Genomic DNA, 12820 nt, shown 5'->3' with positions numbered 1-12820 from the left:
GAATTGAAGAGTACTCCAACAAAAGGCCTTGGTCAGTCTACTATTGACCAACGTTTAGAATTAAAGAGGTTGGAGAGAAGAAATGCAGAGTAACAGAGGGTTGTTTATAGGAAAGAGAGATATGAGAGCACCTCACCATTCTAGAGGTAGAATTCAATGGAGGGGAGGGGAAGAGGAGAGGAGAGGAAGAGGAGAGGAGAGGAGAGGAGAGGAGAGGAGAGGAGAGGAGAGGAGAGGAGAGGAGAGGAGAGGAGAGGAGAGGAGAGGAGAGGAGAGGAGAGGAGAGGAGAGGAGAGGAGAGGAGAGGAGAGGAGAGATGAATTATTATTCTGCCACTAGGACTAGTTATTCGCCCACTTTCCTAACAGAAGCTACAAGTTTTATTGGGGCGGGCACTATTACTGGTGCTCAGACCTTACTTCTGACTGTGTACTTACTCAGAGATGACTTTTGGAGGAACTCAGGGAATCATATAGGTTTAGGAGTTTGAACCCCAGTTAGATGCAAAACAAATGCTTTCTTCACTGTACTATCTCTCAGACCTACCCACAGACTTCTGAAGACTAATCACCCTCTCCCTATAGAGCCTCAACTCTCCAAAAATGAAAGCTCTATGTTCCTACACTCAGGACATATTCAAGAAAGAGATTCCCTTTCACTCTGGAGCCAATGTCTCACAGATGGCAATGGAAGGCAAAATTCATTGGATGCTTCTCTCTCACTAATTTTTGACTAAATAAATAATATAATAATGTTAATTTTTTTGTGTATTTCTGACTATGATCGTGGACCATTTTTTAAGAGTGTGATTTTGGGTTTAGAAGATAAGAACATTTATGTAACCAATAAAATGTTGTTAACAGAAAATAAATCATGTCATGGCTAATTTGCTTGGGTATTTCTGATTTATTCATCCTGCTATTAAGATAGTTTTGCCTTCCCCGGGTCTTTGGCTTTGATTAGAAAGAAAAATAGTTCAAATTTGTGGCTTTGAGTTTCCGGGCAGACAAATTTGGTTTACACTGTGACCATCATATCTCCCAATGGGAAGGAAAGATTCTGAGACTGCTTAAATAATATCATTTTTTCTTACTAAGCAGTAGAATGAGTTAAGTGGACACATAAGAGAAACATATGGATAATATTTTCCTGGAAATTCTCATGGAGATATAAAATAAAAAGAAATGTATTTGGAAAGGTATATTAAGTTTTGGGGGCAGTTAAAGTGATTTAGGACCATCTTAGACATTTTTTAGAGATGTACATTAATCAGGACATCAAGAGTGATTGTAGATTTGGAACTGTAAGAGAATGAAGACAAACTGCTAAGCTTACGGATTCTCCCTCTCTGACTCACTCTGGGAAGTGATGTGGTCTCACTGGGCAGTCTAAGTGGGCAGTTAAGCAAAGACCCAAGAGACTCTCCTTTCTCGGAGAGCTAGAATGAATTGCAGAGTCATCTAATTTAAGACCTGAGAATGAGTGAAAGGGAATGAATCAGGGTTTCAAAAATGGTGCAGAGGCCAACAGCTTCCTACTTCTCTAGTCAGTAGAAATCATGTTGATATTGTTAGAATGAGGAGGCTCAGGTTGGAATTCTCAACCTTGAAAAATGATATTCCTTTCTTTAGACATAATTTCCTGAATTGTGCTTAAGGGCTCTGTGGACCACACACAGAAATACTTGACCATTGAGTTTAATGTTTGGACCTGGAGTGGTGATGCTTGGGCAATTACCAAGGATACATTCAACGAAGCTTGAAAGATCTCATGATGCCAGAATTTGAATCCTCATTACTGAAATCCCTCCCTAGCCCCAAGATTCTTAAAAATCTATTTATTTATAAGTGGAGAAGTTGACTTCGTTCTTTATTCATTTTTTTCATCAGTTTCTTTTGCTTCATCTCACCTCAGAAAATATAATTGTACTCATTCATCCATTTTTCCCTTTCAATCAAAAATCTTTCATTCCATTGTCTTCTTAAATAAATTGGGTTTTTATCTACAGTTTTTAGGATTCATCAATAGTAATAAAGAATAATTCTATATCTGAAATCACATGCTCTTTTTTTAAGTGGGTAGTACATTTTATCCACCACTACTATTGCACCTTTAGTAATAAAATTCAACCAGAAAATGTTTTTGTCGTTAAACATAGAGTTGGAAAAAAACACAAAATGTCATAAAAACCAATCCTTCCTGTACCTAAAACTTATATTTATGGTAACTCAATTCTTTTTAGGGAGCCTCAGAAAAATCTCCTAACAATAAAGACTTTTAAAGGTTAACTTCTCTGTAAATAATTAATAATAAATGGGTGAGTATTTTGAAGTCTTGTGATGATCTTTTTTCTTTTTTTTTTGGTTTTTGGGCCACACCCGGTAACGCTCAGGGGTTACTCCTGGCTATGCGCTCAGAAGTCGCTCCTGGCTTGGGGGACCATATGGGACGCCGGGGGATCGAACCGCGGTCCATCTCCTAGGCTAGCGCAGGTAAGGCAGGCACCTTACCTCCAGCGCCACCGCCCGGCCCCGTGATGATCTTTTTTCAATAACTATGCATTGCCAATCCCTACAGAAGTCAGTAAGTATAACTGCAGCCACAAGATGCCTATCCCCCTTTTGACTTTAGGGAAGGATTATTTGGCAGAAATAATCCAACTCTCTTTTATCCTTATTTTGAGTTTCATTCTCCTTCTTTAATTGTTTTCAGTAAGTAGAAATGGGTCCTTAAAATCTACAGAAACTCAAGTCACTAACACATTCAACAATTTTGTTACCAAGAAAATAAAAGCCAGAATTCTGCACCAGAGTTGGCAGAATAACTCTAGCATTTAAAATATAGAGACACATTCTTATGTATCTATCAGTTTAAAATAATTATCTGTGGGCTATTTCACACAGGAAGGTGCTGGTGATACACCCAAGAAGACAGCTGCTCTAACATAAATAGACCGTTATTCTAACTCATTCCATCAGTCCATTTAAAGTTCAATGTTAACAACTACAGATAAGGTACAAAGGAGTCATGAATTCATATATAAAATCATTTAGAAAAATAAACTTGCTCTTTCCACTGCTTCAGTGTTAGACAAGAAGAACATGTGATTTTAGAGGGAGATTTATTCTTTATTACTGATGATGAATTCTAAAAACTGCAGGTAAAAATCCAGTTTATCTAAGAGGGCAATGGAATGTAAGATTTTTTTATTGAAAGAGGAAAAAATGCAATTTTTTAAATAGAATTTGAATGGTTTTTTACACAAGGATCTACCACTGGGGAGTAAATAGATAATTTGCTGGTCAATTTGAAAATCTTAGGACAAGCCTTCAGACAAGTACTTGTTAGTTTTTCTTCTAACTAAAAGTCTACAGGTATAGAATTATAGAATTTGAGAACTATGGGGAAGGGAGATGATTTTTTTAAAATTTGACTCTGTGTGTGTGTGTGTGTGTGTTGTGTTGTGTTGTGTAGGGGGGACTTTCAAGCAGTGCTCAGGAGGCCTGGGGCCCTTTTGAGCAATTCTCAACAAACAGACCAAAATTTCAATGTGAGGGTGTGAGGTTGAGATGCTGCTAAGACCCTATGGTTTAGGGATTATCTGGGCCACCCTGGCATTGCTCAAGGAGCTTGTAGAGCTACTCCTGGTAGTGTTCAGACCTCTAGGACTATGACTTTCAATGCTCAGGGGACCATGAGATGCTGGAGTTGGTTGCATGCAAGGCATGTACTTAAATCTCTCTGCTAACTGACAATGACATCTTAAAACTTCCCAGACTGGGTGAAGGTTGTTGTACATTGTATAACTGTAACTTAGTCACGAACAACTTTATCTGTGGGGGGAAAAAAACTGAATTATGAACAACCTTGTAACCACAGTGTTTAAATAAAAAACTAAAAACAAAATAATTTCCCAGACTGGCCAGTAAGTTGGATCAGAGTTCTGGAGTACATGTTTTGCTTGTAGAGCCCCTGGGTTTAATCCTCGAACATCACATAGTCCACAGGGCCAAGCTTAGAAACAATGGTCAAAATGTTTTTGTGGAGCCTAGAAAAGTTTGTAGTTAACACAAACTATAAGCTAGAAATTCTCAGTATGCTCTGTGGAAAGCAAATGAAAGAAGTGCAACAGATAGTAAAGTAATCCACTCTAATATGCTACCCAAAAGGGAACTGTTAGTAATTAGTGTAGGCAAGTAAATAGTTTGGCCAATTAAGTTTATTATTTATGTAAGGATCATTTATTAAACTCTTACTAGACTTCTGTTGTTGTAGTTACAAAGATAAATAAGGCATAGCAACTGCCCTCAATGATCTCATGGCTGAACTGGGGTAACAATTACATGAAAAAACAAGTTAGTACCGTGTGATGAAAGACAAGCCAAAAAAAAAAAAGTGTAAGACTAAAAGAGAGACTTTAATCTAAGCTGGGGAAGTGAACAAGAGTCAGAGACTCTAGAGGCTTTTCGAGAAGGTAATTCTTAAAATATGCCTTGAAGAATGAGGTAAACTAACTGAGGTGAAATGAGTGGGGGCAACAAGGTCAACACAGAAAAGAACTTACTATATTGGAACTTTAAGTAGTTCTAGATGAAAATACTCTCAGCATTGGTTGGAGCAATAGCATAGAGGGTAGGGCAACAGCCTTGCACATGGCTGACCTGGGTTCGATCCCTGGCATCCCAGATGGTCCTCCAAGCCTTCCAGAAGTAATTTCTGAGCATAGGGCCAGGAGTAACTCCTGAGAACTTCTCAGTGTGGGCTTAAAACAAAACACTCCTCCCCCAAAAAGAAAATTCTCTAGGCAACTGAGTAGTTTTCACTATAGTTAAGTTCTGCTTGCAGCAGGCAGTTGGGTGGAAATTAAACACAACACTGACTTTTTTTCCCCCCTTAGAACCTATGTGATCACTTTTCAATGGAAAATGTCCACCTCAGAGACTTCTGCAAATGCTGATACCTTTAGGTTGAATTACAATAAGTTGTTTTTACACTCCAGGCCCTTTGGAGGGCATCTAAAATAAAAGTAAATTTTTCCTTAATTCCCATCTGTCATAAATATATTTCCACTGAAGATGTGATCTTTCATATAATTAAGAAGTAGTGACTGGGAGAAAAACAGGTACACATTTTGCTCCTTTACTTTTCCCACAATCCCCTGAAAGATAGTATATACCAATCATGAAAGATAGTAAATACCAACCATGAAAGATAGTAAATGGAATCTCTGGTAAGCCCATCTTTGTTTATTTCTCTTCGAGGTGAGTGTTGAGTTAGCCCAGCATCAAATCCAATGAATAAAGAAAATGGACATTGCCACAAGAATTTCCAAAATAAACTCAGATCCTGAAATTCCAAGTAAAATTCTATTATAGGCTAATAATAGCATGAATAATAACAAAATAGTAATAGAAATTAACATTTATCAAATGCTTCCATGCTAAGAATTCTCCATAGAATATTTAATCTTAATTAAAATTCCATGAACTTTACGTTATTGTTATTTCTTTCCTATATATAAAATTGAGGATCAGAAATGTTAAATAACTTAGCCTTTCAACAAGCTAAGATTGAAAATGAAATACATTGCTAGATCTTTGACCATGTATTATTATCACTTTGGGGTTCTGCAGAAAATAGATGACATACAGAGGAAGGAGTCCATTTCTTAATATCAGAAAATTGGGGTTTAGTGAGAGCACTAAAAAGGTGATCAGGGGTATATCAATTCTTCAAGTTTTTTTGCTCTCTTAAAATTTCTTGCTTTGGAATTCACATAATCTGGCCTACCTCTTTAGATTTTAAAATGACAGTGACATGATATACAAGAATGTTTTTTAAACCAACAATTATGAAACATTATATGGTCTTATTTATAAACTAAGGTTTACTTTACTAAAGACAATGGAGAAAAATTATAACAAAAGGCTTGACAAATGGGATATTCTAAAAGCCCTGATTAATCTTTTATACTTCCTAATGACAAGCAAAGATGATGTCTTTAATCTCCAGAATTTGGGAAAAATGGTCCTATATGTGTAACATTTTTGGCTGGTAACTATTTTCACATTTTCTGTTCTTTTTTTTTTTAATTTTTATTTTTAATTATGAGAACAAGGATGCAAAGAAAGAGGACAAGGTAAAGTTACAGTGGAAGGACAATCACCCATAACATAATTCTCAGAAGTCCCCTTGCTGATATCTTAACTTTGAAATTTCAGCCAAAGAACATTAAGACAGAATCCATGTATAATTACTTTGTTCCTCAAGTCCCCAGATTGTAACACATTATAATATTTATTAACAGCACACAAGGCAATCCAAAGCCATACAACTTACGTAACTCCTTAAACATCACAGGCATAGTATTTTCTTATATTTCCATATGCATGCATATTAGCTTAAGTTAACCTCAAATTTTAAGTGAGTTCTTTTTAAGGATTAGAGTCAAAGGAGCACAGTAAAAATGGTGTTAGAGTGGCAATTGTTGTTTGCATAGGCCCACCAAAATATGAGGGACATGAAAAGAAATAACCTTGGCCTAAATACAAAGAGACCCGACCCCTGAAGTTTCCTGGCACAAGACCAACTCTAGTCTCCAGGCAAGCTAGATCGTCCAATCCAAGACATTGTCTGTAGTGCCAACACACTTTTATTTTTCACACAGTCTCTGTTGTTGGTATCATATTTCTGTATTAAAGATCCTGGAATCTGCATATCCTACATTGCAGTCAGGATGTGGAGCGTCCTCTCCTTTCACCTCACAATCAAATGGCAATGCAGGGAGCCCTGTCCTGTAAGCAGGTCGTTGTTGTTGTTAAGTCTTCTCAGTTTTAAGGGAAGTCTCTTTTGAGCAGGTCAATGTCTGAGCAGTGTAGGTCTTCCGTGGTAGAGGACTGCTTCCAGGTGATGTTATAAACCAGCCTGGATGTTTTGTGGATGGCTTCCCTGGTTCAGGGGAGAATGGAAAATGCTCTTTCTTCTGAGGTCTGTGCCAGGTCGTTATGTCAATGTTCAGGGTGTAAGGTCCCTTTGCACTACAAGATTTGGGTGTTCCAATCTCTATTAGATAGGCTCTTATTTGTATGTATAGTAATTTCCCATTTTAATGTGCCTATGCAAATAAGAAGCAATGCCACGTGGTGTTATTGTCGCATATGGGGGCCATAAGAACAATTCCAATTATTCCCATGATATGGTTCAATCATAAGCACTAAACTGGGGGACTCTTTCACCAAAATTCCTCATTAAACAGCTCAAAAAAAGAAGATATAAAGTGGTTAGAATTGTCACTGTATAAGACAACATTTAGTAAGAATTATAGCTGTCAGAGAAGAAACACAAAATATTCTAAAGAAATACGTGTCCATTATATGTATCTTCAAACAGTTTGGGGTTGTCATACACAATGCACAGCTTTGGACTGTGATTAGGATTGTACACTACTAAAGTTAAAAAGAGTAATGTAGGTTAGTGACGTTTGGGAGGGGTTTAGAGAGTTAAGGAGTAAAAAAGAGCTTCGTAGGGGTGTGGGAAAGGGAAGAATGCAAAATGAACATTCTGTATATGCAAAACATAACAAAAGAAAAAGAAATACTCTTAATACATGAAGTACGCGCGGGGGCATGAGCCCCCGCGCGGTTCTGTAGTTTTTGGATGCCTAGGGAGGAATTTCTCACCCCCTCCCCCCAGGGCCCGATTAACCAGGCGTGGCCCTGAAGACCCGCCTGGTGTGGGGGGAATCTTGCTCGCCTGGACTAAGTGGTCAGCCCAGGGGTCCTATGGCTAGCTGTCCTGCCCAGAGCCCCCATCATACCAGTCAAAGGCACACGAAATCCTGGCATGTGGAGTGTTCTGAGCCTAGCCGACATTTTCTGTTCTATTGTCAGATCATATACAATCACTTCTAACAAGTTGTATCAGGGTCATATTCATTAAAGAAAACCATTTATTGCTGGGGTTGGAGTGACAGCATAGAAGTTTTGGCAATTGCCTAGTATATGGTGGACCCTAATTTTAAACCTGGCACCACAAAGGGTCCCTGAGCAAGGCCAAAAGTGACCTCTGGATACCACTTGGTGTGACCAAAGCCCCTTTTCCAAAACAACAACAAAACCCAATAATTGTTATAATTAATATTAAGAACAAGATTAGAAGAGATAGCACAGTGGGTAGGTTGATTGCCTTGCACAGGGTCAAGCCAGGTTTGATTCTCTGCATTCTATATGGTCCCCAGAGCACTGCTAATAGTGATACCTGTCTATAGAGTCAGGAGTGACCTCTGAGCATTACCGAGTGTACACCTTTAAAAGAATAGTTGAAAGTATGTGCAATTGTGTGCTAAATGTGTTAAATACGTGCAATTAAAATGCAAGTATATGTTAAGTACTTATTACGAGAGGAAAAAGCAAAAGCAATTTTTCAATTCTGAGATTATACTTTACTTATTCTAGATGTCTCAGTTGATTTCTAGCATGTAAAATGAAATTAGCGGATTTGCTTTTGGTTCCCACATAGTACACTTCTACTCAGGAGGTAGCTAAAAATACAAATGATGCTTTTATTTGAAAAAAATGTTTCAACAATCATAGTTCCTTCAGCCAAAGAAAGTAAATGATTGCAGAGTCAAAGCCTTAACAATAATCAAAATGCTTGTTCAGATGTTAAAAGATCCAACTCTGGACACTATTAGTCAATTCTCAGACTTGTTGGTTATTGCTGGATTTGAGCTAACATATAGATGCAATGAATCCAGGAAGGCCAATGTGTGAAACTTTAGTTTTTTCCCTAGCTAGTTCAGTAGCACTTGAGGTTAAGCTCACAACTTCATATTAGGGCACTTACTAAACCATTCAGCCAACACTTGTGCTCTTTCTTACTGAAGATCCTAACAACAAAACTGTAAGAGTTGCTTCCAAAACTCAATGCTTGCAGGTGGCACCAGAGTTTAAATTCATGTTGGCCCCTTCTTGCCAGTCCTAGCAATCCTGACTACCTTAGTGTACAGGATCAATTCAATACAGGAACTTGAACTCATAGCTTTGCTCTTGCCAAGAAAGTACAATGTCTATTGGTCTTATGCCTGTGGGCCATCTTTCAGGGCCTATACATGTCTTTTTTTTTTTAATTCATTACACCTATATCATAAAAGTGTGAGGACTTCTTAAAATTTTAACAATGACAATAATGATAAACAATTTACATAGGTTTAGGAACTGTTATAAACACTTCACAAATATTAATGCTTTAAACCTCTTCAGTATGAAATGATGCAACAATGAACATTTACTGTATATCATAGGATCTGAAAATTTTGTGATATATAACAATAAGTATTTTTGAGTTCACAATTTTGCTGCTCAAGACTTGAGGCTGAGTTCAGTTGGATTATTTTTGTCTCAACTAAAAATTTTTTATATAGGCGAGCTCACTTTGTCTTATTCTTGTCTCAACTCTGTTCCCTACAAATTTCATTACTGAGGAAATAAGCCTGGGCATATTCAAATGATTGCTTGACAGGTTTCTAAGAGAGAGAAAAGAAGTAATCAAGGACTCTGAAAACTTACATACCATTGGCATACTTTTATTGTCAAAAATAGTCACAGTTTTAAGTTAGATTTAAAAGAGTGACAATAAACTTCACTACTTGGTGAAAAGAACAGCTGAGCCACTTTATCAAGCATGTGGATATAATGAGTAATGGACTGAAGGATTTTCTGCAATTTATTCCACAATTGACCTCAAGTAGGCAGCTTTATCATTCCAGTTTTTCAAAGAGGAAACTGAGACTCAGAGAACCTATAAGATCCTGATTTTCATGTCTCCCTTTAGTCACAGTTACTTCCTTGCCACTTTCAAAGAAGCACATAAGTTGTCTGTCCTGCAATTTTGAGTTATTCAACATATTTATCTGAGTGATAGTGAATTCTGAATGATAAAGAATGTAAACAAAATTAAAACCAAATTTCAAAGGAAACTCACATTCAAACATTCACTCCAACCACAAAGAATACCCTAGTACACTAGTACATAGTAAAATGATATTTCTCTTTTGAGGATAAAGTTAACACAGTAATTTATCATTCCTTGAAAGGAGTGGAATTGGTTTTCCTTTTAGCTTTTAGAAAAAATCAGAAAAGAAAATTCTTCAGTCTTGCTGTATGCATTACAAAACATCTATGATTCTTTCCATTTTAAATGGAAAGCTGTTCTCGTTTGTCATGCCTTATTGAGAATTAGTAATAATTGGGGGCATAAAGTATAGTATAGCAGGTAGGCACTTGCCTAGAGTGATCTTGAATGCTGAGCATGGAGTAAGCCCTGAGTACTACTGGGAGTAGCCCCAACCACTTTCACCAGAACTCCAAAGAAGTAATAATATTTTGAGTGGTGAGTTACTCTGGAGAGTTACTCTAATTTTCTCATAATTCAAAGTATGGTATTAATAGCTGCCAGAGAGTAGTTTCAAGATTCTATAGGCAAAGCACAAATTGGATTCAGAGGGACTAAAAGTTGTAACCTAAAATATTCTCTCTCTCTCTCTCTCTCTCTGTATATATATATATATATATATATATATATATATATATATATATAAACGTATATTCTATGCCAAGAGAATATATATATATATTTCTCTCTCTTGGCATAGAATATACGTTAATATATATATATATATAGAGAGAGAGAGAGAGAGAGAGAGAGAATATTTTAGGTTACAACTTTTAGTCCCTCTGAATCCAATTTGTGCTTTGCCTATAGAATCTTGAAACTACTATATATATATATATATATATATATATATATATATATATATATATTTCTCTCTCTCTCTCTCTTGGCATAGGATATACGTTAATTTATATTAAAGGGTTTTTTTTGTATTGGGGCCACACCTCCCAGTACTCAAGGGTTACTCCAGGTTCAGTGCCGAGGGGTCATTTCTGGCAATATGTGGGAGGCCATATGGGATGCTAGGGGATAGAACCCAGGTTGGCTGCATGCAAGGCAAACATTCTGCCTGCTCTGCTATTGAGTTCTTTGTTTATGATCAGGTGGTTTATAAGTCTCTAATGAGGAGATACAGTCACTAGAGAAAAGACAGTCTAGCTTATTTATTTATCATGAAGTTCAAAACATACTTAATGCAGAAAATATTTTCTCTTTTCATTGTTTTGGTGTCCACACACAAGTTCTGAGACTTGGTTTGAAGGTGGTGAGATCTCTGGTCTACACTGCGAAAGATCAAACCCAGGACCACCCACCTACTAGGCATAATCTGTACCACTTGACACATGTCTTTGGTCCCTAAATACTGGTTTTGACTGAAGCAGTAGTATCCAGAAAAGCAAACATCTAAAACATTTTATTAGTTAGTTTGTATAATATTAAATGGAATTTCTATGTTCCTCTTGATATTATTATCTAACGAACTAAAAGTTCTACTAGACAAGTGGCAATTTTGGTCATCAAAGAAAAATCTGAGGAAAATCTGTAAGTAATTGAGAAATATAAATAAAGATAGACTTTGGAACTTGGACACTATGTCATCACCATTAATCATATGGGTAGGGCTATACTATTTTTTCTTAAACCTGTCTTTGAATTATGCATGAAACTTACCAGCATGTGACACCACTATTGTGGACTCAACCAGTCAACAACTATCCTGCCTATGAAGCTCTGGATAGTGTTTTCACTTTTCCACAAGGGCTGGAACCCAGGGCTGGCCTGCCAGGATACAAGTGTGTGTTTTCTAAAAGAAAAGATGAGATTAATTTCTCACTTGAATAAGTTATAGATATCAAGGATTCCTTTCTTTTTCTCTTTCTTTCTTTCTTTCTTTCTTTCTTTCTTTCTTTCTTTCTTTCTTTCTTTCTTTCTTTCTTTCTTTCTTTCTTTCTTTCTTTCTTTCTTTCTTTCTTTCTTTCTTTCTTTCTTTCTTTCTTTCTTTCTTTCTTTCTTTCTTTCTTTCTTTCTTTCTTTCTTTCTTTCTTTCTTTCTTTTTTTCTTTCTTTCTTTTTGGTTTTTGTGCCACACCAGGCGGTGCTCAGGGGTTACTCCAGCTATCTGCTCAGATATAGCTCCTGGCAGGCACAGGGGGACCATATGGGACACCAGGATTCAAACCAACCACCTTAAGTCCTGGATTGGCTGCTTGCAAGGCAAATGCCGCTGTGCTATCTCTCCAGCCCCAAGGATTCCTTTCTTAAAGCACCCAAAACTCTTGACTTGAGCATTTCTATGTTCCTCTTTTTTTCTCCTTTTCTCTGTCATCTATAGAATATTGTAGTTTTTTGAAGAAAGACATAAAGTAAACAGCTGAAATTTCATACTTTGTGTCTCAAGATGATTTTACTATTTCCAGACAACCCTCAAAGTCTTCCCTGGATTATTTCTTTTCAATTCCAATCTGAACTGAGTTGATATTCCTCAATTCTATGACCCTCACTCCATGGGGACTCACCTGATCACCCTTTAAGAATATTCTATTTAGGCCACTTTCTTCTGCAGTGAAATGAGAATTATTCAAGGGCAAGAACTGAGCTGTGGGTGCTGGAGGAGTGGCACAAGCAGTAGAGCATTTGCCTTGCTCACACTAACCTAAGACAGACCTTGGTTCAATCCCCCAGTGTCCCATATGGTGCCCCAAACCAGGAGTGATTTCTGAGTGCATAGGCAGGAGTAACCCCTGAGCATCACCAGGTGTGGCCCAAAAATGCAAAATAATAATAATAATAATAATAATAATAATAATAATAATAATAAATGGAACTGAGCTGTGATTCTATTTAGATGTGAGACACTAAAGCAATATCTA

The sequence above is a fragment of the Suncus etruscus genome, chromosome 7, assembly GCF_024139225.1.
Source record: "Suncus etruscus isolate mSunEtr1 chromosome 7, mSunEtr1.pri.cur, whole genome shotgun sequence".
Lineage (NCBI taxonomy): Eukaryota > Metazoa > Chordata > Mammalia > Eulipotyphla > Soricidae > Suncus > Suncus etruscus.
The sequence above is the reverse complement of the archived record's forward strand: the minus strand, read 5'-3'. Positions refer to the sequence as shown.